Genomic DNA, 12,894 nt, shown 5'->3' with positions numbered 1-12,894 from the left:
ACTTAGCCCTCATGCACAGATAATCACGTTTACTATCATGGACTATTCGTAGACAGTAAAAATAGTTTAAAATTCTGTTACATACCAGAACTTCATTTATACGGTAGTAGTTCAGAAAGCCACTGCGCATGCGCTAGGAAAAATATTCTAATTCGGATTTTTTGCACAATCTTACTCAAAAAGGACTCCTTTTAACAAATTTGCATGTTGCCAGGGCCAAAAGGTGGTCAAACATTTTTTAAACGTTTTTTTTTTCCTAAAATTATTTCTTTTGCATGGAAAAAAGGTTTTTTAGGTTTTCTGGATCATTCCAAACAGAAAAGGTCTTTAGTAACTTTTCTCTAAAAATGATAGTTTTTGACATAAGCGATTAAAAATTGAAAAATTGCGAAATCGGCCATTTTTAACCCTCAAAAATTATGTGAAAAACTGAAAATTTGAATGTTGCCAAGGTAGGTAGATATTCTTTAAACTTCGATTGATGAAATCCCGAAGAGTTTTTTGCAATACAATGTTCAAAACTCCTTTGTTTTTTAATTGCTAATCAAGCGTGCGCGACACTATTTTCCACCGACAGTATGGTGCAAATGAAAGGAATTAATTCATTATTTCGTAAATCGGCAACTTTAAGGAAAAATCCCGAAATAGGTCGATTTTTATTTTTAAGTTATAATATTGTGTCATAATATATGGTATACTAGTGACGTCATCCATCTGGACCTGATGATGTAATCGATGATTTTTTTTAAATGAGAGTAGGGGTCGTGTGCTAGTTCATTTGAAAGGTTCTTCAATTCTCTATTCAGTAATATAAACATTTACGTAGTTATTTATAGCCGGTGTCCAAAATTTTTTTATTACATTAAATTATTTGACAAAAAAAGAAGTAGAAGGACACCCTGTATAAATAATTATGAAAATGTTTACATTACTGAATAGAGAATTGAAGAACATTTCAAATGAGCTACAACACGACCCCTATTTTCATTTAAAAAAATCATCGATTACGTCATCACGCCCAGACTGATGACGTCACTAGTATATCATATATGCCACAATATCATAACTTAAGAATAAAAATCGACCTGTTTCGGGATTTTTCCTTAAAGTCGCCGGTTTACGAAGTAACGAATTTATTCCTTTCATTTGACCATACTGTCGGTGGAAAATAGTGTCGCGCAGGCTTGATAAGCAATTAAAAAACAAAGGAGTTTTGAAAATTTTATTGCAAAAAACTCTTCGGGATTTCATCAATAGATGTTTAAAGAGTATCCACCTACGTTGGCAATATTCAAATTTTCAGTTTGTCACATAGTTTTTGAGGGTTAAAAATGGCCGATTTTCAATTTTTCAATTTTTAAAAGTCACTAAAGACCTTTTCTGTTTGGAATGATCCAAAAAACCAAAAAAACTTTTTTCCATGCAAAAAAAATTATTTTAGGAAAAAAACAAAAAAAAAACGTTTAAAAAATTTTTGACCACTTTTTGGTCCTGGCAACATGCAAATTTGTTAAAAGGAGTCCTTTTTGAGTAAGATTGTGCAAAAAATTCGAATTAGAATATTTTTCCTAGCGGATGCGCACTGGCTTTCTGGACTATAGGGGAGTCCAAGCGGGGATTTTTGCAGTTACTCGAGCGCGTCAGATTATCATATGGGGAGAAACCTGGTACCCTGCAGATGTACCTCTAGCATATATTGGCTCTTACCACAGGAAAGTTCGTTAAGGGGGGCACGAAAAAAAAAAATTATTCTTAAAAAAACTCGAAATTGTCAGATTAAGATAAGGTAAGTTAAGTACATGCAAAAGAGTGTACATTTCAAAAATCTGACGATTTGAGCCGGGCGTAAGGAAATGGGTGAATCCCAAAATTTCACAAGAAAAAAGCGAATATTTCGCTAAATGAATGGCAGATCGAAAAACTAAAAAATATGTGCTTAATATTTTTTTAAAATCTATCGAATGATACCAAACACGACTTCCCACGGAGAGGGGTGGGGGGTAAATTTAATATTTTAAATACGAATCCCGCGATATTTCGCGAAATGAACATCAGATCGAGAAACTGTAAAATACACTTCAATATTTTTGAAAAATCTATCGAATGGCATCAAACAAGACCCCCACTGAGGTGGGGTGGGGGTTACTTTAAAATCTTAAATAGGAGCCCCCATTTTTTATTGCAGATTTGGATTCTTTACGTAAAAATAAATAACTTTTATTCGAAACATTTTTTCTAATTAAGGATAGATGGCTTTATAATCGGAAAAAACGATTGTTGGACATGGAAAATTAAATTAAAATAATTACACTTTTATAAAAAAGAACTTTTTTTATAATAAAACCTTTTTATTATTTACAGGAAAGAATATAAAATTATTTAACGATAAACGATTTAACGATAAAATGCTTAAAATTCCAAAAATTATACTCTAATAAAAATAGTTATTTTATGAAACAGTTCGTTAAGTATGCTTTTTGCGAACGCACGCGATATTTAGAGTACGAGCGACAACGGAGTGAGTGCTATAAATCGCGTAAGTTCGCAAAAAGTACTTCACGTACAGTTTCATACAATATTTTATCTACGATAAACAAATATAAAAACTGTAACTCTTCGTCACTGGAATTCATTTCTATTCTACAATTTTTAGAACTTTGACGTTTAAAAATTGTACAATAAATATATTATACACGGCTCACTAAAATAATTAGTTACGCCCCTGTACTACTGATTACTTAAAATTCAAGTAGTATTTATGTAACCTTTCTGGAAACTCCAGGTTATTGTTGAGACTCGCATTTGAACCCCTCGCCGGGGCAGATCGTCAAAAGCTTCCTAACGAGAATCATCTCTAATCTATCGACGCTCCCGCTATTCGTAAAAAGGCCGCATTTTACCGGCTTTTTTTGCTATCGTTTTATACCGCTCAGATAATTCAATCTGCTCAGTATTATCGACGATGATTTATTTAGCGTATTAGTGAGTGCCTTACAAATGAACCAAATGGATTATGGAATTCAATCAGAGCTCTGATGTGACACGTCATCAAGGAATAAAACTGTAAGTACTCTACATGTATGTGAACATAACTTATTAGTCGTGATACTGTATGCATTTTGAACCATATACCTCTCGTAGCAAATATTCTTTGTGCCATTTATGCAGATAATACTTTACATTACATATGAAAAATCGTTATCTACTCTTAACCAGCTTACCTATGGGAATATACTCTATAACCGTACAATAAGTATAGGTTACTATTGTTAAGGATACTTTACGTATTGCCTAAACATTTCTGTTCCATCGAGCCGTATCATATTAATTATTTATTAATTAAATCCTCAAGGTCCTTCGTATTTGCATATTTTGATAATCTCTATTCTGAGAATAACGGTTTTTCATTTATAGTGTCTTTCTGTTGCATTTGGAAATTTCCAAGCCACGCCGCCCCGGCACAAAAATAAAATATTCCTCTCTTTCTGCACTCAAATTCTCAGTATTTAACCCAGCACGTCTCTACAATAGCTGGTAGGTTGTTAAGCCCGGTCTACACGTGCAATTTCAGAAACTACTTGCTTTGTTCAAATAAAGGAGTCGTTTTGTTTGTATGAAAAAATATTTGCATATATTACATTATTTTATTTTCGTAAATATATTTTTCTGTTTATAGTATACAAAAAGTGTACTCATTTCTTGGCTGATAGTACGGGTGTTATAATTTTAACATTGTTTGTTCAACCTTTTGATTTAAATTAAATTTATAATTTTGAATCCGATTAAGCCTGGTTCACAGGTTACAAAAATTATTAAAAATAATTTTGTTTTCTTGCATAAATTGTAAGTTTTTGCTACATTTAGCTTCGCTTAAGCTCATTTTACACTTCTAGAAAACTATAGAAAATAAATAATTGTTTTTTCCTTCAATTTAATTAATTTAAATACTTGTTAAGGGTGTCTCACACTTGCTGAAAAATACCCATTTTGGAAAATTGCATATATTTTGAAATTTTATAGTTTTGCATTTCATATACTAATCTGCGCTCATACAGGGTGATACTATTAAGCCAATCTCACACTATTAAACGTGTAATATATAATATATTGTACATATTCTCTCATTTTCGCATCGATTTATAGGTTTAGACATTTGCAAATAATCTATCTAATCTCACATTCTCGCAACATGGCTGACCGATCAAAATATAACCGACAGAGGCTCACCGCAAAACTTGATATAACCAAGTTGGCTGATTCGGTTCCCACAACTCTTAATTCTCTAAACAAATATAAAATTCGTGAAATAATTTCACAACTCAAACATTCTTACGGACTTTTCCGCGATGCTCAAAATGTGCTGGAGACGATCCCCGAGGAACCTACCCCCTCTACTGATTCCTCTGTGGTTTTTGATAAATATTTGGATACAATTTCTCTATTGGAAGAAAGGTTAGAGGTCATTGAAAGTTCTAATGTGACTGCTACCCCCTCCCTCCAATTTGACCCTAATTCTTCTCTAACCTCACAGTCTATGGCTAGGCAACGAACAGTAAACCTCCCTCGTATTCAGTTAAAACCATTTAGTGGCTTAGTTACTGAATACAATTCATTCATTGAGACCTTTGATACAATAATAGGATCTGATACTACATTAAGTGATCTGGAAAAACTCATTTACCTCAAAAGTTTTCTAACTTCCGAGCCTTTGACGCTTCTCGAGCATATCCCACTCACAGGTGACAATTACAAAATAGCCCGGGATAACCTGACACAAAGGTACGCCAACTCTAAATCGCTTATCAAAACTCTCATCTCTCAAATTCTTGATGCGCCTCCTATTTCTGGAAACGCAAATCACTCACAATTAAGAAATTTTCATACGGTCATGTCAAATAATTTCAAGGCCCTATTGAACTTGAATAGGCCCCCTTCAGATCTCTTGCATTTACTTCTCATACATATCGCTACTCAGAAACTCGACGCACCTACCATTAGGGCTCTTGAGTTCCAATCCGGTGGTAGCCAAGCTACCCCTGATTTTGTCCATTTTCTAGGGGAAATCGAGACACGCGTTGTTCATCTTGAGAATATTCAATCTCAATCAAAACCAAAATCGACTACTACTTCCAGACACTCTTTACACCTAGCCTCAGACACTTCTACCAGTAACCTTTCGCCTCGCTTAGGTCCTAAGAAATGTTCCTATTGCAACGACTCTCACTCGATCTACTCTTGTCCTCAGTTCAAGCAGTTGAATTCTAAAGAACGTTTTAGTTTTGTCAAACAAAATAAATTTTGTATTAATTGTCTTGGGTCTCACATGCTCGATCAGTGTAAATCCAAATTCTCTTGCATAGTTTGTAAATCTCGTCATCACACGTTGCTCCATTTCGACAAAACGGGTCATAGTAACCCTTCCGCGGCTGTTGGCCAACACAACTCAAATAATCATAATAAAACCGCTATCTCAAATAACTCCCATACACAGGGTAATTCACAACAGGGGCCCTCACATGTTAGAGCTCCTGAAACGGAAGTTAATCTTCAAAATTCGACTCCACATTCAATGGCTCTATCTGCAGCCTCGCTTGATAATCATTTGGTGTTATTAAGCACACTCCAGGTCTATCTTGTCGCTCCTAGCGGCAAGAGGGTCTTCGCAAAGGCACTTTTAGACTCGGCCTCACAGGTTTCATTTATTAGTGCTGACCTCGTAAAGGAACTGTCACTCACCACTAGAGATGGAAAATTACGGATCAATGGAATTAACTCCACCTCATCCTCGTCTCAATCTATTGTAGATACAACAATTTTCGCTGTCGCTAACGACGTTCCTTTTGACATCTCGTGCTCTGTACTCCCAAAGATAACAAATCCACTTCCTCAAATTTCTATTTCGGCGAGCAAACTAAACATACCCTCAGAGATACCATTAGGTGATCCGATGTTCCATGTAACATCCCCAATTGGTATCCTGCTCGGTGCAGACCTGTATAACGATATCATTCAACCTGAAATAATTCGTTTGGGAAAAGGTCTTCCCGTTCTTCAACGCACTCTACTCGGGTACACGATATCAGGGTCAGTTCCAGACTTTGCTCTTAAGTCGAAAAATACTAAAAAGGCTTTGGAATTTTATTCAAACTCTCTCGTTACTTGTTGTTCTCATAACACTCCTTCCGCCGTAAATGAGCCGGTAGTGTCCAACGAGGAACTATCCGATCATTTACAAAAATTCTGGGAGCTGGAAGAAGCCGCTCCTCAGAACACCGATCTCATTAATGATCACCCCGCTGAAATTAATTTTGTAAAACATGTTAATGTTCTCCCCAATGGACGATATGAGTCCACACTCAATCTCAAACTCCCTATCGAAGATATAGACATGGGAAATTCGTTTCTCTCGGCAAAAAGACGTTTTCTCAGTCTCGAGAAACGTTTTCAACTCAACCCTGATTTATTGGAAAAATATCAGGACATTATATCGGAATATCTCAATAACGGACAAATAATTCAAGTGCCGTTAAAAATGCTAAATGACTCAGGTAAACCTAATTACTTTCTCCCTCACTTTCCCGTTTTCAAATCCAACTCTACTACTTCCACTCGTATAGTTTTCGATCCAAACAATAAATCGTCTACGGGAATCTCCCTCAGTGACGTCATAGACAAAGGTTATGTCGTCCAACATGAACTTTTTGACATTCTCGCTAAGTTTCGTCAGTTTAAATTCGCACTAGTAGGCGACATCAAGGCTATGTTCCTACAAATCGCCATTTGTCCCACTGAAACATTTCTGTTAAATTTTCTCTTTAGGGACAATATTCAGCAGCCTTTACGGTGCTATCAATTTCAAAGATTACCCTTCGGGCTCCCAAGTAGCCCATTTATCGCTCAAAGAGTTATCAAGCACATCGCTGACAACAACAAACATACCCACGAACTTGCTACTAGTGTTCTGCAAGAATCTATCTATATGGATGACCTGATCAGCGGTGCTGACAGTCTTCATGAATTAAGTTGTCTTTTCGAACAATTAACTTCTTTGCTAGAAACCCATGGTTTCCTCCTCCACAAGTGGAACTGCAGTTCTTCAGAATTTCTGTCTCAACACAATTTAAATCCCGTCTCTGAAGTCAGTCTTAACTTCACGGGATCTGATAAAGTCTTAGGCATATTCTGGGATTCAGAACGCGACCACTTTTCGTTTAAAACTCCTATCTTCAAATTGGCTAATGTTGTTACTAAACGTACTATTCTCTCCTACATTGCTACTTTGTATGACCCGCTAGGATGGTTATCCCCTGTCCTTGTGAACGCTAAGCTCTTGATACAGGAAATATGGTCCCAGAAATTGGACTGGGATCAACCCATTGACTCACCCATCATTATGAAAAATTGGCAAAACCTCTTATCGACATTCAAAACTATAGAAGAGGTCAAGGTACCTCGATGCTTACTTTTACAAAAGAAAGTTGTTGATGTTCAATTAATTATTTTCACCGACGCATCGGAAAAAATATACAGCACTTGTGTGTATCTCAAAGCGACATACTCAGACTTTTCTGTATCGTCGCGGCTTATCGCTTCTAAAAACAAAATTTCTCCGCTAAAAAATAAACTCACCATCCCCAAATTGGAACTTTGTGGAATAGTGTTGGGAGTCACTCTGGCTCATAGACTTTTTCACATCTTCAAGAAAAATTTGAGTATATCTTCATCTCATCTCTTTGCTGACTCTACAATTGCCTTGTCTTGGATACTTTCTAAAAAACACATTTGGAACATTTTTGTACAAAACAGAATTCAAAAGGTCAATTCCTTGTTGGAAACTTTTCCTTGTGATTTCCATTTCGTCAGAAGTCACGAAAACATCGCTGACCCCGCTTCCAGAGGGATAAATGTCTTTGATAATCCCCAGACCACCGAAGACTGGTTATGCGGACCTAGCTTTATTAGAGACAATCCCATCGATTTTTCTCTTCATCAAATTCCTCATTTTCAGGATGATCTTCCTGAATTAAGGAAGTTAGTTGTCTCAAACATAGCAACAAATCACGAACTCAACGACACCTTTGAAAATCTATTCGCTAAATCTTCTTCTTTTCGTAAAATTCAAAGAATTGTCGCTTATCTTTTTAGATTCATCAGTAATATTAAAAAGAAAATAAATAACTCTCCACGAGATACGGATATATTGACGCCACCCGAAATGGAGATCGCTGATCACGCGATCATCAGGTATATCCAAAGTATCTACTTTAAAAAAGAGATTCTTGAATTGAAAAATGCTAAACTCGTGACCAATAAAGCCATTCGTAAACTCAACCCCTTCCTACAACATAATGATGGGCTGATTCGTGTGGGAGGACGTCTCCGACACGCCCCCATATCGTATAATCAAAAACACCCCATTCTACTTCCTTCTAAATGTCGAGTTGTAGAACTAATCTTGACTCAAGCTCATCATAAGTTATTACATTCAGGCGCGCAAACAGTACTTTCGTATGTCAAAATGAAGTACTGGCCAATTGACGGATTAAGACAGATTAAACGCTTAATTCGTAAGTGTGTAAACTGTTTCCGATTCATGACACCCAATTCTGTTCAACAGATGGCAGATATGCATCCCGATCGTGTACTCCCCACTAGACCCTTCCAAGTCGTCTCAGTGGACTATGGGGGGTTCTTCTTAATTAAGTCCTCACATTTGAGGAAGGCACCGCTTTACAAAGCATACGTAGCCTATTTCATTTGCATGAGCACTAAATGTGTTCATATCGAACTCGTCACAGGATTAAGCGCAGAAGCCTATATTCTTACTCTGAAAAGGTTTATTGCCAGAAGATCCACGCCCAGTATTATTTGGAGCGACAATGCCACAAATTTCCATGGGGCAAAAAATGAAATGCGCGAATTCTATGATTTTTTCTTAAATCAAAATAATTCGGAACAGATTAAGGAATTCTGTACTCAAAACTCCATAACTTTCAAGATGGGTGTTCCCCGCAACCCCCATCAATTCGGCCTCCATGAGGTAGGAATAAAGAGTGTGAAGTATCACCTCTATCGAATTATAGGAAATTCCCACTTCACCTTTGAAGTGTTTAACACAGTATTATGCCAAATCGAGGCTATTCTAAATTCGAGACCCATCACTAGGATGTCGTCTGACGCCAATGACTTCGCTTTCCTATCTCCAGCTCACTTCTTAGTTCAAAGAAGTTTAACCGCGCCCCCTGAACCAAGTGTTTCAGAGATACCTGAAAATAGGTTGAATCTTTTTCAGCGTATTAGTAAAATTCAACAGCAATTTTGGAAATTGTGGAAAAAAGACTATCTTTGCCTCCTGCAGCAAAGAAATAAATGGACCGACCCTACTGACCCTGTCAAGATCGGGGATTTGGTTCTGTTGAAGGAGGATGGTACTCCTCCACTCTTATGGCCAACTGCCAGGGTAATAGATGTATTGCCTGGTAAGGATGGTCTAGTTCGTACTGTCAAGATTCACACTACTCACGGTGATTTTCTTCGTGGTATTACGAAAATCGCTGTGATTCCCCTGGAAGATTAAAATCTATCCCTAGGGGGAAAACTTATCGTTTTCCTCCATTTTATCGTTGTTACCCCTTGTGTATATAAACTCTAATTTCTTCAAACATTTCTTATCGTTGTGCACATCTTTGCCAATCCCCTCTCTTCGAGGTGATATAGGCCATCTCTCTCGCCTGTCGCCCCCGGCAATATGTACAATAAATATATTATACACGGCTCACTAAAATAATTAGTTACGCCCCTGTACTACTGATTACTTAAAATTCAAGTAGTATTTATGTAACCTTTCTGGAAACTCCAGGTTATTGTTGAGACTCGCATTTGAACCCCTCGCCGGGGCAGATCGTCAAAAGCTTCCTAACGAGAATCATCTCTAATCTATCGACGCTCCCGCTATTCGTAAAAAGGCCGCATTTTACCGGCTTTTTTTGCTATCGTTTTATACCGCTCAGATAATTCAATCTGCTCAGTATTATCGACGATGATTTATTTAGCGTATTAGTGAGTGCCTTACAAATGAACCAAATGGATTATGGAATTCAATCAGAGCTCTGATGTGACACGTCATCAAGGAATAAAACTGTAAGTACTCTACATGTATGTGAACATAACTTATTAGTCGTGATACTGTATGCATTTTGAACCATATACCTCTCGTAGCAAATATTCTTTGTGCCATTTATGCAGATAATACTTTACATTACATATGAAAAATCGTTATCTACTCTTAACCAGCTTACCTATGGGAATATACTCTATAACCGTACAATAAGTATAGGTTACTATTGTTAAGGATACTTTACGTATTGCCTAAACAAAAATTTTAACTACTTTCAAACCACAAAACTGTCAAGACTTTTGTTGTAATTCATTGGTCATACTGTCATTACCATGACAACGCGAAAGATAAGGATTGCGACCATGACAACGCGAAAGTTAAAAACAGTGCGAAAAAGTAAATCCCATTTAAAATACATTGTTACTTCACGCACACTTTAAATCCTTCACGCACTGCTATCTATAATGACAGTTTTCACAAACTAAAAACTTATACCTAATATTATGACATAGAGTAGAAAAAGTAGTTTTTATAATATCACGGTTTTGTTATTGTACATGTACATATTTATGTAGGGCACAACATATTTGAAAAGAATAATTAACATATAAAATATAAATTTTTAGTAGGTAGATGTATTAACTGTTATTAAAAATTATGATTCCAAAAATTACACTAGTATAAAATAGTATTTTTTAAAATACCAAATACCACTGTTGTTTAAAACGGTATATAATATAATCTTAAGTATATAAAGTTTTAATTATTTATTAAAACAAGTAAAAAAAGATACGCAACAGCCAGGTTCCAACTGGGGATCTCTCGATCTGCAGTCTAATGCTACTTAGGCACCATCAATTTGTAGATATCGATTTATTAACGTACTTTAAAATATCATTGCAGTAGTCACATTTTTAAAATAGTTTGAAATTTAAAAAAAAATTATTTATCCATATTAGTCCAAAAAGCCACTGCGCATCCGCTAGGAAAAATATTCTAATTCGGATTTTTTGCACAATCTTACTCAAAAAGGACTCCTTTTAACAAATTTGCATGTTGCCAAGACCAAAAGGTGGTCAAAAATTTTTTAAACGTTTTTTTTTTGTTTTTTTCCTAAAATTATTTTTTTTGCATGGAAAAAAGTATTTTCTAGGTTTTTTGGATCATTTCAAACAGAAAAGGTTTTTAGTGACTTTTCTCTAAAAATGATAGTTTTTGACATATAAGCGATTAAAAATTGAAAAATTGCGAAATCGGCCATTTTTAACCTTCAAAAACTATGTGAAAAACTGAAAATTTGAATGTTGCCAAAGTAGGTAGATATTCTTTAAACATCGATTGATGAAATCCCGAAGAGTTTTTTGCAATACAATATTCAAAACTTCTTTTTTTTTTAATTGCTAATCAAGCGTGCGCGACACTATTTTCCACCGACAGTATGGTGCAAATGAAAGGAATAAATTCGTTTTATTTCGTAAACCGGCAACTTTATGGAAAAATCCCGAAACAGGTCGATTTTTGTTTTTAAGTTTTAATATTGTGGCATATACGGTATACTAGTGACGTCATCCGTCTGGGCGTGATGACGTAATCGATGATTTTTTTAAATGAGAATAGGGGTCGTGTGGTAGCTCATTTGAAAGGTTTTTCAATTCTCTATTCAGTAATGTAAACATTTACATAATTATTTATACAGGGTGTCCTTCTACTTCTTTTTTTGTCAAATATTTTAATTTAATAAAAATTTTTTGGAATAAATAATTATGTAAATGTTTACATTACTGAATAGAGAATTTAAGAACCTTTCAAATGAACTAGCACACGACCCCTATTCTCATTTAAAAAAATCATCGATTACATCATCACATCCAGATGGATGACGTCACTAGTATTCCATATATGCCACAATATCATAACTTAAAATAAAAATCGACCTGTTTCGGGATTTTTCCTTAAAGTCGCCGGTTTACGAAATAACGAATTTATTACTTTCATTTGCACCATACTGTCGGTGGAAAATAGGGTCGCGCACGCTTGATTAGCAATTAAAAAGCAAAGGAGTTTTGAATATTGTATTGCAAAAAACTCTTAGGGATTTCATCAATCGATGTTTAAAGAATATTCACCTACCTTGGCAACATTCAAATTTTCAGTTTTTCACATAGTTTTTGAGGGTTAAAAATGGCCGATTTCGCAATTTTTAATCGCTTATATGTCGAAAACTATAATTTTTAGAGAAAAGTCACTAAAGACCTTTTCTATTTGGAATGATCCAAAAAACCTAAAAAAACTTTTTCATGCAAAAAAATTAATTTTAGGAAAAAAAACAAAAAAAAACGTTTAAACAATTTTTGGCCACCTTTTGGTCCTAGCAACATGCAAATTTGTTAAAAGGAGTCCTTTTTGAGTAAGATTGTGCAAAAAATCCGAATTAGAATATTTTTCCTAGCGAATGCGCAGTGGCTTTCTGGACTAATATAGCGTGATTGGTCAGTAAAGCTTTGTAGATCCATTATAAGTAATAGATAGTAATAAAAGTTAATAACAAAAATTGTAGCTAACTTTGATTACATATTGATAATCAACAATCGTAAATTGTTGTTTTAGACAATTATTTAGTCATGGCTTAATTAAAATTTGGAAAGATTTAGACCCGTAATTATTAATAATTTTGCTCTGAAAAATGAAAATATCTCGAAAACTAATAAATTTATACATAGGGAATGTTATACAAAAATTATAGTATGGTAATGGTACTTTTCGATAATGATATAAAA

Source organism: Diabrotica virgifera, chromosome 4 (genome assembly GCF_917563875.1).
Source record: "Diabrotica virgifera virgifera chromosome 4, PGI_DIABVI_V3a".
In the NCBI taxonomy this organism is placed as follows: domain Eukaryota; kingdom Metazoa; phylum Arthropoda; class Insecta; order Coleoptera; family Chrysomelidae; genus Diabrotica; species Diabrotica virgifera.
The sequence above is the reverse complement of the archived record's forward strand: the minus strand, read 5'-3'. Positions refer to the sequence as shown.